At 43.1% G+C, this 27,742-nt stretch overlaps 1 protein-coding gene across 50 annotated transcripts in view; it reads right to left on the bottom strand.

Moving 5' to 3' along the window:
- LOC138917966 (heparan sulfate glucosamine 3-O-sulfotransferase 4-like) overlaps positions 1-27,742 on the bottom strand; it is an 87,660-nt gene that overhangs the window by 52,667 nt on the left and 7,251 nt on the right. For 18 of the 50 annotated variants that reach the window (XR_011426682.1, XR_011426681.1, XR_011426677.1 and 15 more), the window contains 4 exons: positions 13,580-13,674; positions 13,231-13,436; positions 4,239-5,187; positions 3,861-4,130 (listed from right to left, as the gene is read on the bottom strand). The gene's annotated coding sequence lies outside the window, so the exon portion shown is untranslated. Of the gene's footprint in view, positions 1-3,860; positions 4,134-4,238; positions 5,188-8,843; positions 9,049-13,230; positions 13,437-13,579; positions 13,675-16,781; positions 17,744-22,557; positions 22,656-27,742 lie in introns of all 50 variants that reach the window. The other 32 variants (XM_070237004.1, XM_070236995.1, XM_070237005.1 and 29 more) reach the window with 22 other exon arrangements.

Below are 27,742 nucleotides of genomic sequence, written 5' to 3'. Positions count from 1 at the left end.
AGCTGTGTGTGTCACTCAAGGAATTACTCAGGGAATGAACTCTTAAATGTCTCAAGGAAGGACACAGACCAGAATGAAATGAAAACCATTCTTAGATTACATCTAAGCCAGAAGTGTTGGCAGATCACTGCGGGGAGGATCCCCCTCGGGGTGTGTCATTCATGGCTGGCTGAGGACAACCCATCCCCTCCTTCTGGAAGTCCCCAGAACAATATGGAAAACAGAAATTTGAAAAACATAACAGTAGGTGGCGTCCACCCCCAGATGACCACTCCAGAGCTTTCTTTTCTGGATCCCAACACCCGACAGGTGCTAGAAGCCCACATTATAAGGTTTCGCGTGAGTCAGAGGTCGGGCCTACCCCTCAAAGTTCTTGAATCCATAAAATTCTATAAGTTGAGAGAAGCCAAAACATGGCCTCTTCCCCAATTTGACTTTCTCTCCTCAGCCACCTATATTTCTGGGGTGGATTCCAAAGCTGACGTTTCCAAGCCCCTGAGGGAAGCTCTAAAAGTTTTCAGGGAAATAAGGTGAAAACAGCGAATTCAGTCCCCATCCTGGATCTTCCACTCCCTGCTACCTCATCTGTGGGCAACGAAGGACAGGGGGCCCTAAAACCATCCCACTCTGATATCTACCAGGAGCTTGCCAAGGACATCCAGGCAATCGAGCATGGCAGACAGACTTCAGAGATCCTCACACACAGCTTTATAGACAAAGTGAGTCAGAGTAAGACTGCACTAGACAATACCAGATGCAGCCGAGAGGTGTCCACAAGGCAAGCTGGGGTTGGACAAGTGCCAAGGGATGAGAATGTGAGTTCCAGTGATAGAGAGGACATGATTCAGGGCCAAAAGATGGTGGAGAAGAATTGAAAACATTTTTCCACGTCCACCATGAACTTCAGGGAGATATTCAAGGCTAAGGAGCTGTGCGTTCTTACATCACAATCTTGTGACATCTTGACAACCAACAAGTTGGGAAGCTCCCAAATGGTAAATATCAATGTGAGCAAAGTAGAAGCTACCCTGACCAGTGAACGTCCCTCACCAAAAATACAAGTTCCCCAAGATTCCAAACCATCAGACATTAAAAAGCAGCTCCCTACCGAGTTGAAGTTTCAATTGAAGAGCAAGGAACATAGCCAGCCTAAAGGCTCTCCCGCTGACATATCCCTTACTTCAGATAGCTTGCCTTCGACTCCTCACTGACTCAGTCCCAGAGCATCTCCAGTGGGGACATGGGAGCTTCCCAGGTGCTGCAAGTCCACTTGGAGGACAATGGGGATTGGCGGGAACCCTGGGCCTCTAAGCATGTCTCATGGAAATGCCAGGATAGGAATTTCCCACCAGCTGCAAAGACAGTGAGACCTCTGGACTCCAGAGCAGGAGAATGTGGAAGCGAGGATTCAGGAGTTGGGACGTCTAAAGCCGGAAAGAAGAGCCACTCTATTGAGGACAGAGAATTAGAGGGCACTTCCCCGTATCTGTCACAGAATGAACAGTTTCCTCCTGAAAGTTACTTCAGAAAAATAATGAGGCAGTTTTTTCAGTGGATTAATTCCAAGAAAAAAATCACAGGGCAGGAAAGTCCCCAGCAAAAACCCAAGTTCACGTCAACCTTTGCACCGCTCCGAGACCCAGCTCAAAGTGCAGCTCTCGTGAGCTGTGGGCCTCCTGAAGCTCATGAGCTCATGGCAGCCATCGGGAAGATCCTAGAGGAGAAACTGGCATGGAGATACGAACCTGAGGCTGCAGAGTTAAGTCAGCAGAAGGGGGAACTGCAGGCCCAGGTAGAGCCTGACGAGGGACATCCCTCCAACTACGGGGCTCTCTCTGACCCACAGCCAGGGGAATGGGCAAGGACCACATCCTGCAGCCAAGATGCTGTCCCTCCTGACAAGAGTTTTCGTACAAGGGTTAGACAGAAAAGAGACAGGATCAGACAGCCCTGGAAAGTTGTGGCCTTCAAGGACCAGCATTTATGCCAGAGTCAACCCCCTTCCCCACCCTACAGGGAGTCTGTGCCCCATCCAAGACCCACCTGCATGCATGATGTATGCCACGTCCCTCCGGCCACCCTCACCTCTAATGAAAGCACTGTGTTCAGAGATCTGACTCTTCTATTCAAACAGGAAATGCTTCTCCAACACTTCCAGGGAGGAAAAATGTCCCCAAAGAAATCATTCAGTCCTTGTTGAGAAAGCATTGCAGTTTTCACGAGAACACATCCTCTGATGAGAACCATGGTTAGCACAACCAAGGATACTGATCGTCCTCAATAAATGTTTCTGCTAAGAGAGAGTAGTGTTCTCTGTGTGGTGCTTTGGGGGAGTGGGTTTGGGGTTCGCAGTGCTTATGCTCAGGGAAAGGAAGGAGGGAAGTCAGCTCTGACTGATTTCCTCTTTTGGTTTCTGCAAGACGACCAGTCCCTTGTAGGGGGCCTGACAGTGGCTTTCTCAGTTTTATCTTGGGTCCTGTATTTGACCTTACTCAGATGTCCTGTACTGAAAACATTTTACTTTTTCATAAAAAGTACAAAAAGTTTACTCTAAAAACTTCCGGGCCTTTTCAAAATGAGAAAAACCCTTCAAGTCCAGAACTTGGCTCAACTTGTCTTTCCATCTGCTCCCTCACTATCCTGAACTATACACAGCTGCAGGGTGGGATGCGTTCCTCTGGAGGGATACAGACAGAATTTCCCCTTGTTGCCTCAGAAAGTTTTGGAATTGGAAGTGTGGGGGTGTTTAGGCCCTGAGGTGAGTGGCAGGGGGAAATGTTGCTCTTGGATCTCTTGGTGAGGAATGAATGTCACCTGCTCCTAAGAGCCTTTCTCTCCCTCAGGAAGTCTGGGTGGTGGGCCACGTCCCCACGCCTCAGCTGACCCTAACGAAAATGGGGAGCAGTCCACCCTTCCCCTTCCTCTACCCTTCCTGGAGCAGAAGGGAGGAGAGAACTCGCAGCTCTGAAAAGGACCAGATAGGAATATTTTCCTGAAAACGGTAACTTACCTTCATTTAGAAAAAGTTGCTGATTCCTGAGTATCTCACAGGTGAGCAGTCAGTGCAGGTGTGTGTATGGGTGGGTTTTGCAATTGTGGACACTGGAGTGGCCAGGGCAGGGTCCAGGAACTGGGTGGGTCCCGCCGAAGAATCTGTTATATGTGGGGTGGTAATCTGTCTGGAAGGCACATTCTGAGCTCAACAATGAGGTCTCCCTGCATGTGAGGACACCTCAAGGAATGGGAGGAGCCGCTCCCGAGGGAAACTTCCTCAGGATGCCCAGCTTGGTAGAATTATTGCAAGACCAAGAGATCACCTGGCTATCATTTGTAGGAATGGTCATCGGGCAGCCACCCAGAATTTGGGGCAAAAGGAGACGACAAGTAGGGAAAAAGGAATGGTGGAGTGAGTGGAAAAGGAAGGAAAAAATGAGGAGGGGAAGAATGACCTTATCATCACTCCTCATGATCCCTGAGGGTCACTTCGAGCTCAAAATGTCCCTTCCAGACAGATTAACACCCCACATCCTGGCCATCCACTCCACCCAGCACTACCTTACCTAGGCCTCACCTCCTGGAGACTAATCAGGGCTGGGGGGAGCACAATGATACCACTGCAGCTAAGAGAACTTGGGATAGTCTTCGAGATTGAAGACAGTATCTCCAGGAATGTTGTCAAGGAGGTTGTCCTCTCATTTGGTGCCTGCCTTCCCAGCCATGCTGCATCTTACACCAAGGTTACAGTAATTTAGGGGTGTGTTAGTTACTATATAACAAATACCCCAAAAGTTAGTGGCTTAAAAAACCAAGTATTTATTAATTCATAGTTTCTGTTGGTGAGGAATGTAGGCAAGGCCTACCTGGGTTCTCTGCTCCAAGGTCTCTCACAAGGCTGCAATTAAGGTGTCAGCTGGGGCTGGGGTCTCAGCTGAAGGCTTGCCTGGGGAAATACACACTTCTTCACTCACTTCTATAGCTGCTGGCTGGATGCAGTTCCTCAAGGCCTGTTGGACTGAGAGCCTCAATTCCTGGATGGCTGTTGGCTGGAGTTGGCCGGAGGCAACCTTCAGTTCCTTGTCATGTAGGCCTCTCCAACATGGCAGCTTGCTTCATCAAAGCCAGGAGAGAGTCTGCTAGCAAGACACAAGTCACAATCTTGTAAACTAATGAGGGAAATGATATGCCATCACCTTTCCCTTATTCTCTTAGTCAGAAGCAAATCACGAGGTCCAGCTTACACTCAAGGGGAGCAGTTTATACAAGGGTGTGACTAGCAAAAGAAGGGATCTTTGGAACCTTCTTAGAACTCTTCCTAACACAAGGGTTTCTTCTTGGACATCCCACTGAGTTCACTGAAGCAAAAGTGACCAAAGGGACCAAGTGGATCCTTGTGCTCATCCATATCCACGTCATCAAAGTTAAAGCTGTTTAATGGCTAAGCGGAGTAACGTCTGGTAAGAAAAAGATCAAAGAGATTGAAGCATCCAAAGAAGGAGGGAAAGGTGGCATGGAGGTAAAGGTGGTGTGGGGTCATCATGAATGGTAAAGTGAAAGGAGCCCTTAGAACCACCTGCCTCACCACTGCCAGTATTCAGACTTAGAGGGGAGGAAAAATTAGGTGCAAGACGGCTCATCCTCGCTGCGCCACCGTATCTCCACTCTGCTCTAGCTCCCCGACTACAGGCCTAAAGAAGCAACCTTCAGTTCCCATAGAGATAGCCAGGCTTACAGAGGAAGCAAACCCTACAGCTTGCAAGGTTTAACTTCTGCTCTTATTGATATATTTAATATAGCACATCCATCATTTCAAATTTGCTTCTCACAGCTTGAACATCAGAGAGAATGAATCACACAATCGATGGCAAAGCCAGTACTAGGGAATTCAGCATGTAGCTCCCATTCTGGGATGTTTTCCATGAACCCATTGCCAAAGAGCTTCTAACCAAGGGAGAGGTGGTGGCTCAAAAGGGCTGACTTACTGGCTGGGGTCACAAAACAAGTCATACCTGGTGCCCAGATATTTGCTTCTATTCAGAGAAACACTGGATGAGGCAACGAGACAGAATTTGCACACTCAGCACATCTAGGCAGTGAACTGTCCAAATGAGGTGACAGTACCACCCAGGAGTGATCCCACACTCTTGTTCTGCTTCTAGTACTGTTTTCCTTTTTCCCAGATTCCAGTTCCTATGGGAAAGCAGGACTCTTACCAAAAGAAGGAAAACGTATTAGCTGAACAGTGACTGGAGAGATGAGGATGAATTTCTCTAGAAACGGATTTCATGGGCTTGCTGCTTATACCCAGGGATCAGTGCTGTGCAGCTTGGGGGGCGCGGGGGTCTCATTTACATGATATTCTGTGGCGCCTGAAGAATTTTCAGTGACATAGAATGGGATGGGAATGGGTTACCTGAATTTTTATACCCTCAAGCCCACACTCCAAACCTAATGTCAGGGCGAATAAAATGCATGAATTGACTGGTACCTTGATGTGGCTTGGGTATGGGAACCCCAGATCCCAGCTTCAGGCACTGTGAATTTCTCTGGTACCAGGTGCTGCCTAAGGGAATCAGCTTTCTTGAGGCAGCCTTCACATGGATTAACACTCAGAACTGTGCCCTAATCTGCAGCCACAATGAAGGGGCCCAGGCTATGAGAAGGGGCTCTTCTCTCTCTCTCTTTTTTTTTTTAAAGATTGGCACCTGAGCTAACAACTGTTGCCAATCTTCTTCGTCTTTTTTTCTGTTTTTTCTCCCCAAATCCCCTCAGTACATAGTTGTATATTTCAGTTGTGGGTCCCTCTAGTTGTGGCATGTGGGACGCCTCCTCAACGTGGCCTGAGAAGCGGTGCCATGTCCACACCCAGGATCCAAACAAGTGAAACCCTGGGCCGCCAATGCGGAGTGTGTGAACTTAACCTCTTGGCCATGGGGCTGGCCCCGGGGCTCCTCTTGAGGCCTTTCCTCTGGAACTTCCATTGGCCCTGGATCAGAGCCTAAATTAGGCTATTTTCCTGGGGTCACAAGGACACGTTTGGTCTTCCTTAGGGAGGCCAAGTGGAAGCTCAGAGATTTGTGGAGGCTGCCTCCCTATCTCTCCCAGGAGACTCGGGGTCTGTTCCTTCCTTCTATGGGGGCCCGGAGGTAGAGAAGGAACTGAGTATTATGCAAGTTTAGCAATGCTTCACTGTGGGAGAGGGTTGGGCTGACAAGAGTAGGTAATTTTCCTTTGCAGGGATTCTTGCCCAGCTTGAGGCAACCTTCATTTGAAACAGGATAATGCTGTTTCTACCCTCCACCTGAGGGGACTCCAGAAGGAATAAAAGTTACCTTTCCTCATTTGTCTTACAGGAAGTTCTGGGCTTCTGGGTTCAGGAGTTATTAATGGCTTTCATGTTTCCTGAACCCAAGCAGAAGTTGTGAGATACCTGTTGTACAGTCCTGTCCAGACCCTCATGTGGGAGGAGACTTTAGCTGGCTGCTCCAAGGAGAGAGGAGATAGGGGTTGACACAAGTGCTGGGGTGAGAGAAGGAGAGTTGCCTAAAGGTAGCAGTGGCTCCAAGACCCTGAGAATCAGGATGCAGAGACGAGTTCCTTAGGTGGGCGGGTTCTGTGTGGAAGTCCTCTAGGAGACAGCACAATGTTTTAAGTGATGAAGTGATGATGCTGAGATGACTAATCATCAAGCCCCATCATCTTGAGAGCTGTCGCAAGCCACGGCATTGCTCACGCTTAGCACAGAGGCTGTGCAGCCACTGGCCTTTCAATGGGCCTGAAGGGCTTGGGCAATGAAAATCTCAGGGGCAACCAAGATGGACTCAAGATCACAGGCTCTTACCTACATATTTGATGGTGAATACTTAACTAAATAGGCAAAAAGCTCCCATTAATGACTACTATTGTATATCTTCCTACCCTTTAAAATGGGGTCTTTGAGCCAGATTTAATTTAATTTAGAAAAATTAAGTACTGCTTATTGTACTTCAATGTTGTGAAACAAATTTATGCTTTTTATGTACGTTATCCCATTTAAACTTTACAATGCTTTGAAGTAGGTTTCTTTACCCTCTTTTATAGAAGGGCATGACCTGAAGGACAGAGAAGGTAATATATATTCAGAGTGCTAGCACAGAAGAGGGAGCCAGGGATGGAGAGACCCCTTACGCTGTGAGGGATTCTTTGGATGTAAATGATGGCAAGTACAATTCAACTGACTTTAAAAACAGGATCTGTTGACTCAGGCACCTGAAAAACTTCTGGGAGTAAGGCTGCCCTCAGGCAGGAGGATTCATTTTGGGGCTCAGCTGATGTCATCAAGTTTCAGTTTCTATCCATTTCTCTGCTCTAGATTCTGGACTGGCTACCTTGTAAGTCTGTCTGGCAAGTTCGTAGCTACATCTTCCAAACTAAAAGCGCAGCTAAAAATGGGTTGTTTCTCCCACTAGTCCCTTCAAAAGTCCCACTGTGCCTTATTGTCTCCAGTTGGGTCACATGCCCATCCGTGACCAATCACTGTTGCCAAAAGCATGGACCAATCTTTTTGGCCAAGCCTGACTTCAATGCCCTCCTTTAAAGTAAGAGCGTTAGTGATAAACAACTCCACTTGACATGGACTGAAACTGACAACGGGGTTAGATCCCCAGAGGGCAAAAGAAGGACTATTTTTAGAAGGTGAGTGAATGCTGAGTGTCAAAATAAAAACAAAAACAAAACGGATGTCTGCTTCAGCCCTCTCTCTCACCACCCCATTTCTGCCTTCTTGTCCAGAGTCATGCCATGGACTGAAGGTTAGAGTTAGAGGAAATGCCAATTCTGTGGAGGACAGGAAAGGAACTCAAAGTGGAAGGAATCAATCGGAGGCCCCAACATCCATGTGGATAGACCATCCAATGATCTGATCTCTCACTGTCTGCTCCTTCTCATCTTAGAGTCCTTTACCTTCATTCCAGTTCAGTTATGGCCATATCCTAGAACTTATCACCAGCAACACTTGTGTGTTCTGAAAAAATACAGTCTGACATTCCACCCTTTATCCTCTCAGCTTATGCCCTCAGCATGCTAATTCCTCAACCTATTCAGGAACTACAAGGCACTCTATACTTTCCCCTGCTCACCTGACAACCTTTGTCTTCATTTCCTCCCTCTCCAAGGAAAACTTCATGGGGCATCACTTAATCCTAAACCTAAATATACTGCTCTGCTCTAAACAGCCTACCCCCTTCTTTCATTCGTCCTGTCTAGCAAAATCCAACTCTGCCTTTTTTAGAACTGCCTTCAAATAAGGGCCTGCTTCCTCTTGGATAAAATCACACAAGTGTGTTTGTGCCCCATAAACTTCTGTTCTACATCTGTTGCTCAGCTCCACCACTGCCTCAGAATCCAGTCATTCCTCCTGTGTTACCATGTGCCAGACGCTCTTCCAAGCACTTGGGACACCCAGTGGAGGCAACAAACAGAGGCCCTGTCTCGGGGGAGCTTCTGTGATTGTTTTCTCAGTCAACTCACTTGCCTAAGTTCTCAAAACAATTCCAGTTTCCTACACCTTGTCCACACTCCTCGCTCATTGATCATATGTGCTGGACCACCAGAGGGAAACAGAGAAGTCATCAGATGGGAACTTTTCTTCATAAAAACTTCAAAACAAAACAAAACCAAAACCAAAATGAGGTCCTCCATCTCATCTTTCCTCCTTCCCTCCCACCATACTGAAAGGTTTCCCTCAATGCTTTCCTTAATCCTCCCAACCTGGGATCTGCCCACCCTTTCCAAGTCACAACACTTTCACATGTGTGGACTATCTGCCTTAATTATCTACTTTTCCAGAGGACCAAGACTACATTTACCTCATCACAGCTGGAAACACCAAGCAGAGCTCAGAATCCTCTGGAGGAATACATTGGCAATGGGAGGGATCTATGGGGAGGTCCTGCCCAGCATGCTCTGGGGAGGGCCACGTCCGGGGGCAGGGCCTGAGAGACTCTGAGAGCCTGTTTGGCTTCTTGAGGGTGACGGCACCAGCAACATGGCCAGACATCTCACCTCAGGCTTCTGGAAGATATGAGTTGAGATTTAATTCAAAGACAGGTTCTGAGGAAGGTTTCTGGATGCCTGAGTGACCTTCCCCACTGCCCAGCCTGAAGGATCCTTTCCTCCATCTGCCATTTCCATTGTGGTGGGCAGGCCCTCACAGCCCCTGAGCCCCCAAACTCTCACTCCAGGCCCAGCCTTAGAAGGTGCTCAGAGGCCTGGCGGCAGGGCTGTGCCTGCCCAACACCACCCCCTTTGACGATGGCACTCTTAGGAACTCCACCAAGGTGAGAATAGTAATAAATAGAGTAACAATATTGACAACTGTTAAGGCTTCACCTTACACTGGCTGCCTGGCCTTGCACAAGTAGCCTGAGTCTCAGATCTCATCTATTATGTGCAGATACTGATGTGTACTGATAGGGTTGGTCCTCGGAACTGGAATGACTGAGTAAAGAGTTTTGAACAGTGTTTACCTAACACTAGAAGTTTAATATGTGCTACCCATTATTATCACTCATTTAAAATGCTAGGCCTCCTCTTTATTATTTTAGAAGTATCAATTTACCACTCATTCATTCTTCCTTCCTTCAGAATGAATTTATTTAGTACCTAACATGTGCCAGACACTATGCCAGGCTCTGGAATACAATGGTAAGCAAAAAGGTAGAGTCTCTGCCTTCATGGATCTTACAGTCTAGAGGGGAGATCAGGCAGAAATTAATCATACAAGATTGTGTAAATGTCCCATGTTACATTCTATGAAGGGTTCATGAGCTGGTTGTCGGTGCCAAGGGAGCTTAAAACATGGGGATTTGGCCTAACCAAGGAGAAGAGGGTCTTCCTCACCCATCCCTCAGGAGCTGATAAGGCTTAAGAGGTAAAAGGTGAGTAGGAGACAACTTGGCAAAGCAGGGAGGGAGAAGTGTTCCACGCAGAGGAATCTGGGTGATGAGAGCAGAGAGAGTGAGGAGGGAGGAATGTGATGCAACAAGAAGAGGGAAAAGCGTGGGAGGCACAGATTAAGCAGAGTTCTCTGGGCCAAATCAACTAGTTAAGTCTTTGGAGCAATGGGGAGCCAGGGGAAATTTTTAAGTTAGGATATATTTATATGTGTAGGGTATTCAGATTTTAGTTGTATTATTTGAGTTTCCAAAAGATTACTGTGAATTAATACTGTGAATTAATGAATTACAGTGATTTAATGTGAAGAATGCTTTGGATGGGGTAAAGAGGATGTGAGAGACCAGTGAGAAGGCCACTGCAGTAATCTACGAGAGAAATGATGTCAGCATGGACCACAATGGTGGTGGCCAAAGTGGAGTAACGTGGACGGATGTGAGTGGCATGACTTCATTAATTCTAATAAGACGGAACATTTTTCCTTTTGTTTCGCTCCAGTGCCCAAGAGGTACAGGTTGGTGCAAGATGTGGGGTCTTTTATAGAGTTGAACAAGTCAGCAGACACGAAACATTTGAAAAGGCTGCTTGAACTGCTGACTAGCCAAAATCAAAGAGGAAGTTGACCTTCAACCCTTTGTTTTATTCCAGCTGCAGAAGTCATTTTCAGTTACTCTCTGACTCAAGTAAACACCACTCCCTGTCACCTTATCCCTTTGAGGGTTGGTTCACTTCTACATTTTCACTGGGACATGATTCTCACCGACAGTAGAAAGTTCGGCACCCAGACCTGCAGATGTGAAGACACTTGCTCTTCTCTCGAACTATTAGTACTTCTGGGAAACACGTCCCAGTGCCAAACTGTCCTGGTCCTGAAATGACCCCGTTATTTGGGGAGGTAGTAAAGGAAATTACATGTTTTAAACCCCGAGCGGCACTCTCTTTGGACATCGAAAGGTGTAAATGATAAAATACTTACTAGACTTAAAGACCAGGGAGTAAACGGGGGGCTGGATGCTGCCCAGACTCTGTGTGTCAGCAAAACATATCTGAGCTCAGCGAAGTAACCCAGGACCAAGTGTTTTCCTCAGTGGAATAGTTAGACAACAGAGGTGGGCAATTTAGGAAAGATAACTTCTTCTGTCCCTGCTTTAGAATTTCTATTACAAACAAAACCCAATCCTTAGCAAGATTTAAGAGCATGGGACAAAGACTGCTAGATGTTGAACTGCTGGGAGTGGAGCCCACGTTTTATTTGTCTTTGTATCCAAGCACATCCGCAGTGCTTGCCACGAGGCAGATACTCAGTGAATGTTGGGTGGATCAAGGATTCCTCTGTGTTTTCATGGGGTATTTATATGGTATGGGAATTCAGTCATTTTTTGCCTCACTAGGTACAGATGGATGCTTCTGTTCTCCATGTTTACTTTGAACACCATTTAGCTACAGGGATGTTCTAAAATGAAATAATAAGGAAACCAGCTTTAATACGATTTTATATATACAGACAGATACACTTTCTGACCACGTGCAGATATGAATGCTCTCCCTGGAAGATGCTTTTGTAACCTAAATTGCACTAGAATGAGGTTAGAGATGGGGAAGAAAGGGAAAGTAAGGTAAAACTCACAGCTTAATTTCTAGACAGGATTGCTGCTTTAAAAATGAATTTCAGGGGCTGGCCCCGTGGCCGAGTGGTTAAGTTCGCGCGCTCCACTGCAGGCGGCCCAGTGTTTCGTCGGTTCGAATCCTGGGCGCGGACATGGCACTGCTCGTCAGACCACGCTGAGGCAGCGTCCCACATGCCACAACTAGAGGAACCCACAACGAAGAATACACAACTATGTGCCAGGGGGCTTTGGGGAGAAAAAGGAAAAAATAAAATCTTTAAAAAAAAAAATGAATTTCAGGTGCTTCTTGGCATACTTGGCCCAAGCACTGGAGATTTAACAGTGATTTGTGATTTGGTGTGACCCAGAACATGGCCCAATGGTCCTCTATCCTTTGAAGCAGTTAGTCTCTTCTCTTGATTGCTGTTCTGGACTTTCTCACCATCACTCCCCATCAGGGCCCCATTCCTTCTGCTCTGTCCTAGTGGAACAGTCCCTTGACCTTCATTCTCCCACTACTCTAGTCTCGACTTCTCCTTGTTGATAGATTACTCTATTATTGCTTCTCAAATTGTGGTTCCCAGACCAGCAGCATTAGCATTGCCTGGGAACTTGTTAGAAATGCAGATTCTCGGGCCTCACTCTGGACCTACTCAAGAAGAAACTTTGATGTGGGGCCCGGCAATTTTAACAAGCAAGGTAATCTCCAAGGTGAGAACCACTGCTGTACGCAAAGCTCAGTTCTGAGCATATCACCCCTTTGCCCAATACCCTTTATTGCTTCCCTGCCGACAACCACATGAGTGTGTGTGTGTGTGCATGTCTGTGCGCGCCCTTCTATCCAAGGCCTTCTGCAATCAAGCACCAGCTCATGTGTCCCCACGCAGGGAGGTGTGTTCCACAGTCATCCTAATGGGTTACCTGCTCTTCCCTCTGCTCTCCTGCCGCCTCTCTCTGTTAATGTTGGGTCCTCTGCTATAAATACCCACCTCCTCCCTCTCCTTGTAGAAACCTTACTCATTCTTTAAGGCTCACTTAAAAATTAATATTTATCTAAGGAATCCATACCTGTGCCTTTAAAACCAAATAGTACTGAAGGCTTTATAAAGAACCACGGCAGGCCCTCCCCCACCTCACAACCCCAATCCTTCCTATGCCCCTAGTTCCATTCGCCATGGAAACCACTTGAGCCATTTCTATCATAGTTGTTCTGGTGTTTACCTCTATTTATATAACTAATATGCAAATACTTGTATTTAAAAGTAATTTTAAAATATTAGACACTAACTTCTTGCCATGGTAGATAAAACTTGAGTAGGTAAAATTGCAGGTGGATGAAATTTGGTCGACACCCCATTCCCCTCTTCACTCTTCTCAATCTGTCCTCACTTAAATCTTTATTCATGCAAAGTTCATCTTGGCATGGAAGGTGACCCCTTTCCTGGAACGTGTTCAGAGACTGCTCCTTCCCGGCTCCCACAGAGCTGTGTATCTCTCTTAGTGCACTGTCCCCCTTGCCCTTACACGTTTGTATGCATGTGTCTCCCATTCCCACCAGCTTGTAAGAGCCAGGAAAGTCTAATCCGTCTTTTACTTTCTCTGAATCCTCCCAGGGCAAAGCACAGGGCCTAGGATATAGTACACACTGAGCAAATGTGGCCAATTTAACCGTAAAGTAAAATATCTGCCTGACCTTTGAAGCTTGCTGGTGTGACAGCAGTACTTGGAATGAGTCTTCCCGTTCCAATGTGGTTTTCCAACATTATTGCGGAGAATAGTAAACTGGAGTCAGGAGACTTGAGCCACACCACCTTCTTGGTGACTTCTTTTAAGACCTTAGGGAAGGCGCTTAATGGTTTTGCTTCCGTTTTTTCATCTATAAAGTGGCAACAATAATATCTATGGACAGAGTTGTAGGGAGGACCAAATACAACAGCACAGGTTATCAGGTATAAGGCATTACATTGATTCCTTATGTTTAAAACAAAAAGGCAAACCATTTTATGGTAGCACATAGGGCTATAATGAACATTAAAACCAACCTTTAAATAGAAAACTTTATTTTTAGATGATCCAGGGGGTCTTTCTTCCAAGATCAGCCTAAGATTTTTTCGGAGGAAACTGTATTCTCATTGTCCTGAAATTTGAAGCAAGAAAATTCAATCATTTAAGACCATTTGTCTATTCTGACTTGTTGATGAGAAATCACCACTACTGCCACCCTTTTAGCCTCTGAAGGGATTGTAAGCTTTGTCTTGATTTGATGGCTCAAAAATAAAATCTACCAAAGGCACATTTTCTAAGCCTTGTCTGGCTCTACCCATTAGAAAAGTGTGAGCTACTGTTCTATCAAAAGTAATTATATTTTAAATCTACAACCAAGTCTCAATTACCAAGGTTAATGGGACTACATGCATACATAATTCTCTCTTACATTTATACAGCGCTTTTAACTTCTTCAAAGCACTTTTCACTGTACTGCATATATAAAACAGATGCATTTTTTTGAATCCACAAATAAGGTAAAAAATAAATCTTAAGATCAATAATTTCAACTTTGTACCTGTCAAAAGCTATTAGAACTTGCAAAATTGTCTAATAGGACTTTCATTGCCCTACTCTCCTCTCGACCCCTCTCAACTAAGGCCAGAAAAGACCGAAAGATCTGGAGGAATCTCCAGAGGAGAGGAAGCCAGAGAAGGAAGGAAGCCAAGGACCTGGGCCATCCACAGCCTGGATCATTAGCTCCAGCGTAATTGAGAATAACTGACTGTATGTGTGACTATGGCCAGAAAATCCAGAAAGAGATGAAAAGGCAAAGAAAATGATGTGTGAGTAACAGTATTTACAGGGTCTGTCTTTGTCATTCTCTCAACAAGCATTATTGAGTGCCTACTGTAATGACAGTTGCTTTCAACAAAGAGGATAGACATAGCAATGAACAACCCAGGCAAGACTGCTATATTCATAGTGATGACCTTCCTGAATGGTACAGACAGACAACAAACACAAAGACACACAACTTCACATAAACAAGATAACTTCAGGTGGCACTAAGCTCTGTGGAGTCCATAAACACAGGAATGTGATAGAGCCTTGGGGAGGGGATGCTGTTGTAGATAAGGTAGCCAGGGAAGGCCTCAGGGTATCTGAGCTGCAATCTGCGAGAAGAGCCCACCCTGTGCAGGTCTGCAAACCAGAGGATGGAATGAGTGAACTCGCCAAGTATGCTAGAGGGAGAGGGGTCCAGGCCAGTTTCAAGGGGTTCCAGGAAAGTCACTGTTCTGTGGTTATTCACTTTGTGTCCTTTTGGGGATATTACTAAAACCTCTCCAGGACCCCGGATTTACTGCCTCTACAATGCGGGTTGCTAACACTGATCATCACCTGGACAGGGGAGCGCTGAGAAATAATGGGTAAACAATTGTGAGGAGCCACATAAATGCTAAATAATGCTCACGGTAATAAGCTTTTATTAAAGTCAGCACCTTGATAGGCAGCTCACAATCGGATACCTTGGCAAATGTGTAAATTGACGTGGCTGCTCCCTGTGCACACCAGCACCATCCTTTAAAACAGAAAAATTAAATGAGCCTATGGTCATGATATTCGAAGTAGTTAGTGATCAAACAACTGTCTGGAGAGAAAGCTGGTGTGTGAAGTGTAAAATGGGAGCAGGAAGATAACGGCACATCACAGCCCAGCTCACACAGAGGATAACTCATGAATTGACTGGATGCTTGCTGGTGCACACACCATCCGCTCCAGGGTGGTACTCTAACCCCGTCAGGACTAGGTGCTGCCACCAAAAGCCCCAGCAGACAGGAAGGGGAGTGAGAAGGAGCCAGAACAGAAGCATCTCTGGCAGCAGCCCTCTCTGGCCCTCTTGGCCTTGGAAAGCCACCCCTGGGGGAGGACTGAGCAGCCAGCACCAAGGGCCCTACCTTGGAAGGGCACCAAGGAAGTGGTGGGGGGGGGTGTGAGGGAGGAGGGATGAGCATTGCATTTCTCCCTACGAGAATGAACTATCCCAACGCCAGGAGAGACTTCAGTTGTCGTTATAACTGAGCCTCCCCACACAGAGATATGAGTCCACCCCTTAGAAGCAAATCTTCCTCCCCCAAAACCTCCCCCCAAAATATAACATTAACATCACAAAAAATGAATTCTTTTTTGTGGGTCCTACCATCTCTTTGATATAAATACACAAGTGCCTAAACATTCTTTCCCATCTCCCATCCCACATCGGCAATCAGATTGTGACACACACACACACACACAAGCACATGCTCACACAAATACCACACACACCCAATTCCTTTGTTAAGCCCTGGCTCAGCTATTATAAGGTACCTGTGGAGTGTAGGTCACATAGCAGAAAAGTTTAAATTACTGTTGCTTCTACTCTGAAAAGCAGACAGGAAGAAAAGACAATAAAAAAGAAAACACTTATTTTAATGCTGAGACTAAACACTCTACTCCACGTTGACTGAGGTCACTTTCCCACTGCGGGATGGGGAGAATCGAGATGATCTCTGAGGTGCTATGAACCCACAGTGCAGACTTCATGTTTTGAGGCTTGACTAGAAACGACGGGGACGTGAAAAAGAACACGGCGAGATAATCCTAGTCTTCAGGAAATTATGGTTTAAACTGGGCTGGAGAAAGACCAAGATCCTCAAAAAGATCTAATTGATTTTAACCAAATGGAGTAATTTTAAAATGTTAAATACACTGGGATATCATATTTAAAGTATTCTGGGAGAGCACGCCGCATGGGACGTGGTAAGCGCTGAATTTCCTGCTGCTAAGGGAGGCATTCCTATCTGCCAGTGTCTCATGCTGCTCAGACCTGAACCATTCATTTAGGTAGACCATTTGTCCAAGTGCGTCATTTCCCAAAATAGCCAATGGAGGAATCCAGGGAGAACTGTCCTGAGGAGATGTGGTCATCCTCAAGGCCAAATCAGTCTAGACTAAAATGGTTCTTAGCAAGACTGCCCAAAGGGCTTCTAGACTTTGTTTGGTAAGTGTTGTTAATGCCTTGGTAACAGTGGACTGTTGATAAGGTGGGAGATAATGTCAGAAGGAAGGAAGGTACCCGCTCACATCTTTTGCTTTTAACTTAAGCTAACCCATAAAATCCATTATCAAACCCCAAGGAATGCTCCCAATTATTGTCTTGGACCCTTCATTTCGCTTTGCTTTGTTTTTTTTTTTTCAACTCTCTATTTCTGTTTTTACCTGGCACTGACTTGCTTGACTCCTCTTCTCCTCTCAGCTTCTGGCTCTGTGCTCCCCCTTTAGACTTGATGAGTAATTTTGGTTTTCCTGCTTTTCACCTTTGGCACCCCTTCAAAAATGGGTTAGGTTTATCTTCTGGCTCTTTCTACTTCTGACTGCTTGGAAGTTTGGATCATACTTAGCCAAGTTTTGATCCCAGGACCTTTCCCTGGCTTTGACCTGTCTCAGTGGCATCTGTGCTGGGCTTGACTCCTCCAGGTGAGGGCGTCGGCAAGAGGGAGGATCAAGCAAAGATCAAGCAAGGAAACAGGAAGAATACCTGGCTCAGCTTAAACTGTGCAGGGCACTGAGGCCTTGCTGGCCGTCCAGTCTCTGCCTCCTTCTTCCTCTGCTGCTTTCATTCCCGCCCGTCTCTGACTTTCAATTTTTATTGAGTTTCCACCTTCTGACTGGTCAATCCTCTTCTAGCATCCCTTTGTAAGATTGAAATGGGAGTGGGAGTGATATCCATTAGCCAAAATAAGTTCGATAGCTGGGAGAAACTGCTGAATCTCTGGTGTCTTCATAGCACTTATCAAATCCCAATTAACCATATTAGTTGGCAAACTGCTCTGGCTTCCCAGGGAGTCAGCTGGTAGGTGAGTGAACTGTCGACGAAAATAATCCATATCCAATCTATAAATGAAAATTTGGGTGAGTTTATTCTGAGCTTAAGTCTGAGGATTATAACCCGGGAGAGTCTTTCCACAAAGGAACAGAGCACTCCAAAGAAGTCGGGGTATAAGGGTGGTTATATACCCTCAAAGAGGATGTTTCACATAGGATTGAAATGTCCCTTTTACAATAGTCGCGAGACTGCTCTGTCGGCACAGCGATTGATGGAAATAGCAGGTAGGTCTGCTGTCTCGGTGAACACAGCAGGGTGGCAGTCTGTTGTCTCCAGCTGGGTGGTCACAGGTGAGCTGGGAGGTGAGTGCAGCAATCAATTAATAGCCTAAGGAAAAATGCTTATCCCTAAGGAAATGCTAATGTGGGGGAAAGTTGCACCTTTATCTCAAGGGCCTTTGTTCTGGCCATAGGAAATGTCTAAGTAGATATGCAATGCGTGCTCAATAGCCACAGTCAGGCCCTTTTGAAAAAAAGAATCAGGCCGAATTAGTTCTATACCAAATGGCTTCCTTATATACTCCAATATATCCTAATGCTTGCCATTTTTATTTGTCACAATAAATATCTGTCAGATGAATGGATGCACACACACTAGTTGTGTAGCATGGCATCAGGTACTTTAAATAATACAAAGTATAAGGCTTCATCCTTGGCTGAAGAAGGACATCTTCTCATGGCCATTCACAAAAGGACTGTTTGGAAATATCACCAAGCGCTAGACCAGCTTCGCTATTTCTTCTAGAAAACAAGAAGAAATCTCTTGTTTCAAGAGATGTTTGTGTCATCTCTTAATGCACAACTGGATTCATGTGGGCAAAAGGGAACGTCAGCAAAGCCCTGGTTAAAGCATAACAGACACCCTTGGGCTAATGAACTGTCGAATGTATTAGTGTCAGCGGATTTTCTACATAACTGCTTTATAAACAGCGACACGCATAAACCATAAACAAGGAGAATGAAGTGAGCACCCACAGACCCACCACTCATGTCAAATCATACAATGTTGATATCACCCCAGAAGCCTCCACTCTCCTGTCTGATAATCTTTCACTTACTTTTCTTTATAATTTCATCACCTTTATAAACTCCCATAAAACATTTAGTTATATCCAGTTTGGGGATCAAAATAGATTAAAAAACAACAATTGCAGGTGCATTCAACATTGGACATGAAAAAGAACACTGGTTTTTTAATAAGATACTTGAAGTGTACACTTTCTGTAGGTGATCAAGACATTTACTCTTTTGTCCATTTTTATGTTTGCTGACTGCCAATCACTCTACTCCTTAATACTTCAAAGGTATTTTTCCCAAAGCTGCCTTTTGTCTTACAGTAATGCTTTCCCGGACTCAAGTGAATTTTGAAGGAGACTGAGCTCATCATGATGAAATGGATGTTGACATTCCATAACCATCATTGTAATTATTCCTAATTTGTACTTTGCTTCAAAAACTCTCTTCCCTTGCCCCCTAAAGTCTGTACTTTCAGAATAGCATCTACAGCTTTAATTATACCTGACAATAAACTACTCTCACCACAAAATCTTGTTAATCACAGTGTACGTTACTATCTTCAAATATCCTGTTTTTTAAAAACTGCATTTATATCAGGTTCCCAAAGAGTTAAAATATTAGCAATGAATGTTTTAACTGTTTCTGTAATTACTGTTTGTAATTACTACAAATCAAAGTTGTACAAACTTTGGATTGGAGGCTGGTTGAATTATCTACCAAACTGGGGTGAATGGTCCTTTAATCAACCGTATACTGAACAAATCTACAGAGTAAAAACTGAGATGGAATTTGAGTGACTTGGTGTCCATCGAGAATCAAATCTGATGCTGTAGTGTTAACAAGGGACTTCAGGTCCAGAATAATTCTGTTAATCACACTTCTTCTAAATTAGTTAATGTTGTGGGTCCTGATGAGACAGGATTTAGGAAGGCAGAGAGCGGCGGGGAATGCTCCTGGTGATAGGATCCTTAGAGCAAAGGACAGAAGACAAAAGGAGAAAGCTGTATTCGTGAGAAGTGAGCTGGACCATAACCGCTATAATTATAAGCTTATAATGTCACCACACTGCTTTCTGTAATGTAATATTTTTGTTGTCTGTTATTTTCCTTGATTCAGGTTTTGTATTTTTCATGATGTAATAGTGAGATCTAGTCTCATTTTTCTGTGTATTTGGATACATTGAGTAGAGTGCTCTGGCTGAGTAAAGAGTTTCACGTATGGGAGACTTGAGAAACAAGAGTGGCAAGGAAAGTTAGGTCAGATTATGAAAATTCTTAAAATGTTTATATTGGACTTAATCCTTCAGAAGTCATTTAGTGTTCTCTTTTCTTTTTTTTGTAAATGAGAGCACCATGAGGATAGGCGTGTTTTTGATGATCTATTTTATTTTATTTCTTTCTCTTTTCTTGGAGGAAGATTGGCCCTGAGCTAACATCCGTGCCCATCTTCCTCCATTTCATCCGTGGCTTGCCTGCCACAGCATGGCCTGATAAGCAGTGTATAGGTCTGTGCCAGAATGGGAACCTACAAACCGCAGGCCGCCAAAGAGGAGCACACAATCTTAACCACTACACCACCTGGCTGGCCCCATTTTTGATGATTTCTAAGGGGTAAAAACTAGGCAGGGAGATTAGGTAAGATGATATAGCAAAAATTCAGGCATTAAGAAATAAGGTTAGACTAGGCTGGCGATGGCGGCCATGGATTGGAAAGGAAGGAAGGATGGATGCAGCATCATAAGGGAAAAATTTGCTTCTTTCCCTTTGTCTTTTCAGCCATTTGGGCTTAACGGTGTTCAGTGCTCCTGATTTATTTCCCTTCCCCTTTATATTTTCCTTCTTCCCTTGATAATCTACTTTTGCTTTCCTATTTTTCCCTCTCTTCTCTCCTTTGCTTGCATTCTTATCACCTTCCCTGATAGGACGATGACTGAATTAGGCAGGTAGACATCAAATGGGAGATCTGAGTAGAAACTAACTATAAGATTTACTAATTAGAGTATGTTGCTGCTTAAAACATTTTTTTTAACCTTTCATCTGCAGTTAAAAAGAAGAAAAGAAAGGTGAGGAGGCAAAAAAGGAGTAGAGAGGAAAAGGGAGAGACTCATTTATCCATTCATTCAAGAAGTTCTGTGTTTCCAGAGAAAGAGAGAGTGCCAAAGAGATAGAGAAAACACCACACAATAATTTGTGTTATTGTAGTTGTATCATCTATTTCCCCTTCTAACTCAGTTGGGTAAAGTAGAGATGCCAGATGGGAGGCTAAAGACTAAGGTGAGATGGGCAGTCTCCCTCCCTCCCTTATTGCCTGCTGCTTCTCATATCAAAAGATGGAATCTACATCCCTCCCCCTAGGTCTCAGTGACTGGCTCAACCAATAGGATGCTGTGGAGGTGACTTTCTGGGACTTCTGAGGCTAGGCTGTAAGAAGCCTGGTCTTTTGGAATATTTCCTCTCGGGATGCTTTCTTTTGGAACCCAGCCACCACTTTGAGAGATGCCCAAGTCACATGAAGAGGCCACATGCAGGCCCTCCAGTTGGCAACCCCGAATAAGATAACAGCCAGCATCCTCAGCAAACACAGAAATGAACCATCTTGACATCCAGCACAATAGAGGCAAAGAGGATTTCAGCCCAAGCAGACATCTGACTGTACTTCCTAGGAGACCCCAAGCAAGAACTGCCCAGCGAATCCCAGCCAATCCACAGAACAATAAGAGACAAGAATAAGTTACTGTTTCAAGCTACTCCACTTTGTTGTGGTTTGTTATACAGCAATAGATAACTCTTTTCATCCTTACACGAGACACAAAGAATATCGAAAGTTTGAAGATTCATAATGCCACCCGGAATGCATGTATATTTTTTACGTATTTTTTCCTTTTAAAGGTCACTTTCTTGGTTCTGGGCTGGGCTCTTGCTGGCCTGGCTAGGGTCAAGCACCCACCCTGTGGTGTGGGGGTGTGTCTCTGGGGATGTGGAGGTGTGGCACTCCCATTGGTCAGCCTGGGGCATGTGCTCACCCAGTGTGCCAGGGGCTGGTTCATATGAACCAGGAGTGCAGAGGCAGCCGATGACAGTCAGCATGTATTAGCGGAGGGGAAGATGAATGCCGAGCGGATCAGGACACTAAAATATATTTCAGTTCTACAATAATAATTGTATACTAAGTATTGTTTTATTTTATCATTATTAAAAAACAGATTCCATGAAGCTAAAAAAAAAAAAATAAAGGTCACTTTCTTATTCATTAGCCTTGAAATTGGAATTTGAATTGACCTTGATCAGAAATCCTAAGAAATGCTTAAGCAAATATTTTAAGCACTATCATATTTTGAGTACTAGTTCAGGATAAAGTGGTATTGATGTGACAAGAATAATGGATGTGTAATTAGAAGATGGAGTTTAAGTCCTAGTTCTGTCATTTATTACGGTGTGGCCTACAACAAGTTATTTAACATTTCTGCTTCCTAGTTTCCAATGCTATAATGTAATCGAAGGTATTTAGTGATGCATGACAAAACACAGACATTCAGTGAATTTCCATTTCTTTCCTTCCTATGAAAGTCCTGTACTCATAAGTGCAACCATATCAGAGCCTATCATACTGCTTCCTAAAACTAAATATTTTTATTATGTATCAAATATTTCCCTTGATAACTATTTCATAAGCTTCCATAGTCTTGCCTTTACTAGTGTGATCTGCCTCACTTTTCCTGTGGGATAGTTTACTTAATAGATTTTGGGGACTCATTCTGTTGCTGGATTCTTACAAAGACTCTTTTGTGATAACCTTCTTTGGTTTTCAAGGACATGACTCTGTTTCTCGAGTGTGGTTCCCTACTGTAGCATAAATGTTAACAAGTTAAATGCATATCACATAAGAATTTTAATTGTTCATCATATGTTTATGTATTGAAATATAGAGTCGAATTGATATAATTGGTAACATTACCCATTTGCTTTGATTTGAGATGTCAAGTGATTAAAAAATTTTTAATTCAGAATTGAATTACCTTGCTTATTTGAATTTATCATTTTTGCATAATTAGGATGAACTAATTTAATTTGCAGTTATCCTTAAATGACTTAACTGATGTCTGCTGAGGTTCTCAAGGCCACAGGATTATGGAGTCATGCTGAACATCACTCTGTCTCTTAGGGTTGGAAGTACAAGTGCACCTTGTGAAGCCTGGAGACAGCAGTTACGAGCTTGATTTTTCTCCATTAATGTTTTTTTCTGTTTTGTCCCCCTCACCTCACTCTAGGCTGCTGCATGTTTCCCAGAAGCACCACACATTGCATTTGGAGGTGGTCCTCCTTTTCCAACTTTGTTCTGATTTTATGTCATTTTTACTTGGTGTTGAGCTCACATCTCAGTTCTGCAAAGGAAAGCTGGTTATTTATCTGGTAACTTATGGTTGGAATCCCCAAGACAGTGCTCTTAATAGAAACTGAGGGTCCTTTAGCAAATATTGCTTTTTGATGATGCATTTTAATAAGCCTTTAAAAAATCTGGATACCAGACTACCGGCTAGGGTACCTGGAACCAATAATTTTAAAATAGTGTTTTTCAAACTGCAGGTCCTGACCCACTAGTGGATTATGAAATAATTCTAGAGGTTGTGACAAGCACTTAAAAAACAATGAAACAAAATGGAATAGATAATATTAGAGTGTATTATACGTAAAAAGGTAAGAACAGTTTCATAAAATTTTTATATTCTTTTGGTGTGTGTGCGTATATACTGATTTATGATAAAAAATAATTTATAGATTTATTTTGTGAGTTGCCATCAAAAGAACTTGAAAGTCACTGCCATGGGTTTAAAGTTATCTGAAACAGTTTTGTAATATAGCAGTTTGAAATGAAGCCCCAACAATATATGTAACAAATAAAAGTGTAGATAGGTTTTAGTTGCAAATTTTAAAGGGACTGGCAAGTTACTTTTCCTGAGAAGTCTAGCCCTGGGATGACTGGGTATTTTCCAAAGGGCCAGGAACCAGTTATCCCAATAAACGGTAGGGGCCTAAATGCTCCCTCCCTGGGAGGCTCTGAGGCAACGTTCCTCATCTCACTTGTAATGCTGCTGTTGCCCTGCTGCAGTGGCTGTTGGAAATACTGCGTCTTCCCTAACCAGATCAGAAGGACCCAGTTTTCCCAAAGTCTTGGTCTGCCAGAAAGATGGCATTGCACTTCTCCCCGATTTGTGGGACCTGCACCCAGCTTGGAGAGCTAGAAAACTCCAGCCCTTAACTCCCCTCTTTGCTAGGGAACCACATTTTCCTTCCCACTGGGTCCTTGGAAGATGGGAAGCGGCAGTAAGGATACTTGTGTTTTATCCACACCATGTGAGTCTGTGTTTTTGTGTGAAGGCTGACTCATGTGGAGGAAAGTTCTCTGCCTAGAATTATAAAATTAATGCTAATCAGAGTAATGCAGCATCCCACTTCCACTCTGCTAATGAGCTTTGGGGAGAGATGGCACATCTTCCTGCAGCTGATGGATGCCCCTTTTAGAGGATCTACAACATCCTCCCCAGGTCTTCACTCAGCTGGGCTAACACACTTCAGAACAAAAGAATCCTCAGGGCAGGATGGGACCCCTTGCTTTTCTGGTTCTTGTCCCTTGAATTTTCCAAACTTCTCCTCACTTTTCAGTCTACTCTCTCTGCCACTAAAATGGCTGCCTATTAAAGTCATCAGTGGAATCTGCCATACTGTGTCACTTAAACTTTTTCCATCTGCTTATGGTTTTTACTATTTTTTCATAGAAAGCCCTGACCTAAATCTCTACTCTTCTTTTATAATGCTTTCATTTTGACCTTACTACTGCTGAAAGTCAACCAAACTCATTCATCACTGTCCCTCCCCCCAATCTCCATTAACATTATCCTGTTATCCAGGTTTTTAACATACACTCAAGAGATTGTCAACAAAAATGGACTAAACCTTTACATGGAACTTCTTTACCCCCACATGGGACATTTTCAAGAATAGGAGCTTTCAGATGAATTAACAATGTAGATAAATTTGTTACCAACACTAGAATCTCATTCTAAAATATTTTCTACAGCTCAAAACATGGCATAAGGCAGATTCCTAGTTGTCTTGAAGATTCTGAGATTGTCCTTAATAGCAGTGTTATGAGAGGATATGAGGCACAATCTCAGTCACCCCAAGAGTTAATTTAAATGGAGAAAATGAGATGGTTTCCCAAAACACTGGAATTGATTTTTCCCTGAGTCTCTCCATAGTTGTAGATTCTGATAATCACAGAATATAGAGAAGGAAGAAACTTGGTGTTCCTTCTAACTGCCTCATTTCACAAACCAAGAAATTGAGGAGAAGAGACATGAGGTCATTAAAGTCATCCAGTTACTTAGTTGCTTACTTCGACTAGGGTGGTTTCAGAAAGGATGCAGAAAAGTACAAGTATTTGAGAGCTACTTAGGGACTGTATTAATCAACACTGTAATAATCAGCTCTGTGTCCTTGGGTGCTGCGACAGCTGGGGGTCCACTGCCGCAGCTGAGAAATAAAGTGTGAGGAAGAAACAAAAACTGAGGGAGTCCATCGCCACTAGACCTGCCTTATAAGAAATGTCAAAAAGAGCTCTCCTGTCTGAAATGAAAAGGCAAAGGATACAAAGCTTTAAACAAGTTGATAAATAGATAAAATCAGAAAACTGCAACTCTGTATCAGAACATGTTAGTAAACAATTATGATGCAAAGGTTAAAGGGAAAGAAAGCATTAAAAATAACATTAACCATTCCAATTTGGTAACAAATTCACAATACAGAAGGAAATAATTTTGACAACAAAAATAGCAAGGGAAGAAGAAAAGGACAGAACTTGCCTAGTCAAATGAAGCAAAAATGCTATCAGCAGAAAAAGAACTATCTCATCTGTGAGACCTTTTATACAAACCTCATGGTAACCACAAAACAAAAATTAAGGCAGAGTCACGAAACATAAAAAAAGAGGAAACTGAAAAACACATCACCAAAAACCGTCAAGCTGAAATTGTAGTGAGAAACACAAGGAAAAAGAAACAAAGGAAATATAGAGCAACCATAAAACAAAAGATAAAATGGCAATAATAAGTCCCTATATATCCATAATCATCCTAAATGTAAATGGATTGAATGCACCAATGAAAAGACAGAGAGGCTGGACAGGTTAAGAAAAAGACCCAAAAATGTGCTGCCTCCAGGAGACCCATCTCAGCTCTAAAGAAAAACATAGGCTCAGAGTGAAGGGGTGGAAGATGATACTCCAACCAAATGACAACCAAAAGAAAGTGAGTGTAGCCATAATTCTATCAGACAAAATAGACTTCAAGCCAAAAAAGACAGGAGACAAAGATGGGCATTATATAATGATAAAGGGGATAATCCATCAAGAAGACATAACATTTATTAATATATATGCACCTAACGTAGAAGCACCAAAGTCTATAAAACAACTATTAACAGATCTAAAGGGAGAAACTGACAGCAACACCATAAGAGTAGGGAACTTTAATACCCCACTTACATCAACGGATAGGTCTTCTAGAGAGAAAAATCAACAAAGAAACGTTGACCTTAAATGAAACACTAGACCAGATGAATTGAACAGATACATATATAATATTCAATCCAAAAGCAGCAGGATATACATTTTCTCTCAAGTACACATGAAACATTCTCAAAGATACACTGTTTGTTGGGAAACAAAACAACTCCCAATAAACTTAAGAAGACTGAAAAGATATCAAGCATCTTTTCCAACCACAATGGTATGAAACTAGAAATCAACCACAAGGAGAAAGCTGGAAAAGTCACAAATATGTGGAGCCTAAACAACGTGCTATTCATTAACTATTGGAACAACAACAAAATTAAAGGAGAAATGGAAAAATATCTGGAGACAAATGAAAAGGAAAATACAGTGTACCAAAATCTATTGGATACAGCAAAAGCAGTTCTAAGAGGGAAGTTCCTAGCAACACAGGCCTACCTTGAGAAACAGGAAAAATCTCAAATAAACAATCTAACAATACATCCAAAACAATCAGAAAAATGAAGTGCCCAAAGTCAGGAGAGCAAAGGAACTACTAGAAATCAGAGCTGAAATAAATGACATGGAGAGTAAAAAGAAAATAGAAAAGATCAGCGAAACTAAGAGCTAGTTCTTTGAAAATATAAACAAAATTGACAAACCTTTAGGTAGAATAAGACAAAAAGAGAGAAGCCTCAAATAAATAAAATCAGAAAGAGAAGAAATCACAAGCAATATAACAGAAATACAAAGGATTACAACAGTATTCTTTATCAATGTTATAAACTACATTAACAAAATGAAGAATAAAAATCACATGATCATCTCAACAGATGCAGAGAAAGCATTTGACAAGATTCACCACATATTTATGATAATAACTCTCAATAAAATAATTATAGAAGGAAAGTACCTCAACATAATAAAGGCCATATATGACAAACCAACAGCTAACATTATACTCAATGGTGTAAACTGATAGCTATCCCTCTAAGAGCAGGAACAAGACAAGGATGCCCACGCTCACCCTTCTTAGTCCTAGCCAGAGCAATCAAGTAAGAAAAATAAATAAAACATATTCAAACTGGAAAGGAAGAAGTAAAACTGTCACTACTTGTGGATGATGAGATTTTACATATAGAAAACGCTAAAGAATCCATCAAAAAACTAAAAACAAACTAGCAGAAATAAAAAATCAAGAATAAAATCCTATTTACAATCACAACAAAAAGAATTAAGTGGGTAGGAATAAATTTAACCAATGAGGTGGAAGACCTATACACTGAAGACTATAAGACATTGTTGAAAGAAATTAAAGACATAAAGAAATAGAAGGATATTCTGTGCTCATGGATTAGAAGAATTAACATAGTGAAAAAGTCCATATTACCTAAAGCAATCTACAGATTCAATGTAATCCCTATCAAAACCCCAATGACATTTTTCACAGAAATAGAAGAATTCTAAAATTTATTGGAAACAACAAAAGTCCCCAAAGATCCACAGCACTCCAGAGAAAAAAGAACAAAGCTGGAGGCATCACATTCCCTAATTTCAAAGTATACTACAAAGCTGTATTAATCAAAACAGCACGATACTGGCAGAAAAGCAGACACAGATCAATGGAACAGAATTGATAGCCAAGAAATAAACCCATACATTTAGGAACAGCCAATTTTCAACAAAGGAGCTAAGAACATACAATGGAGAAGGGAAAGTCTCTTCAATAAACA

Source organism: Equus caballus, chromosome 16 (assembly GCF_041296265.1).
Source record: "Equus caballus isolate H_3958 breed thoroughbred chromosome 16, TB-T2T, whole genome shotgun sequence".
Taxonomy (NCBI): Eukaryota; Metazoa; Chordata; class Mammalia; order Perissodactyla; family Equidae; genus Equus; species Equus caballus.
This window is presented reverse-complemented; position numbering and strand designations above follow the sequence as displayed.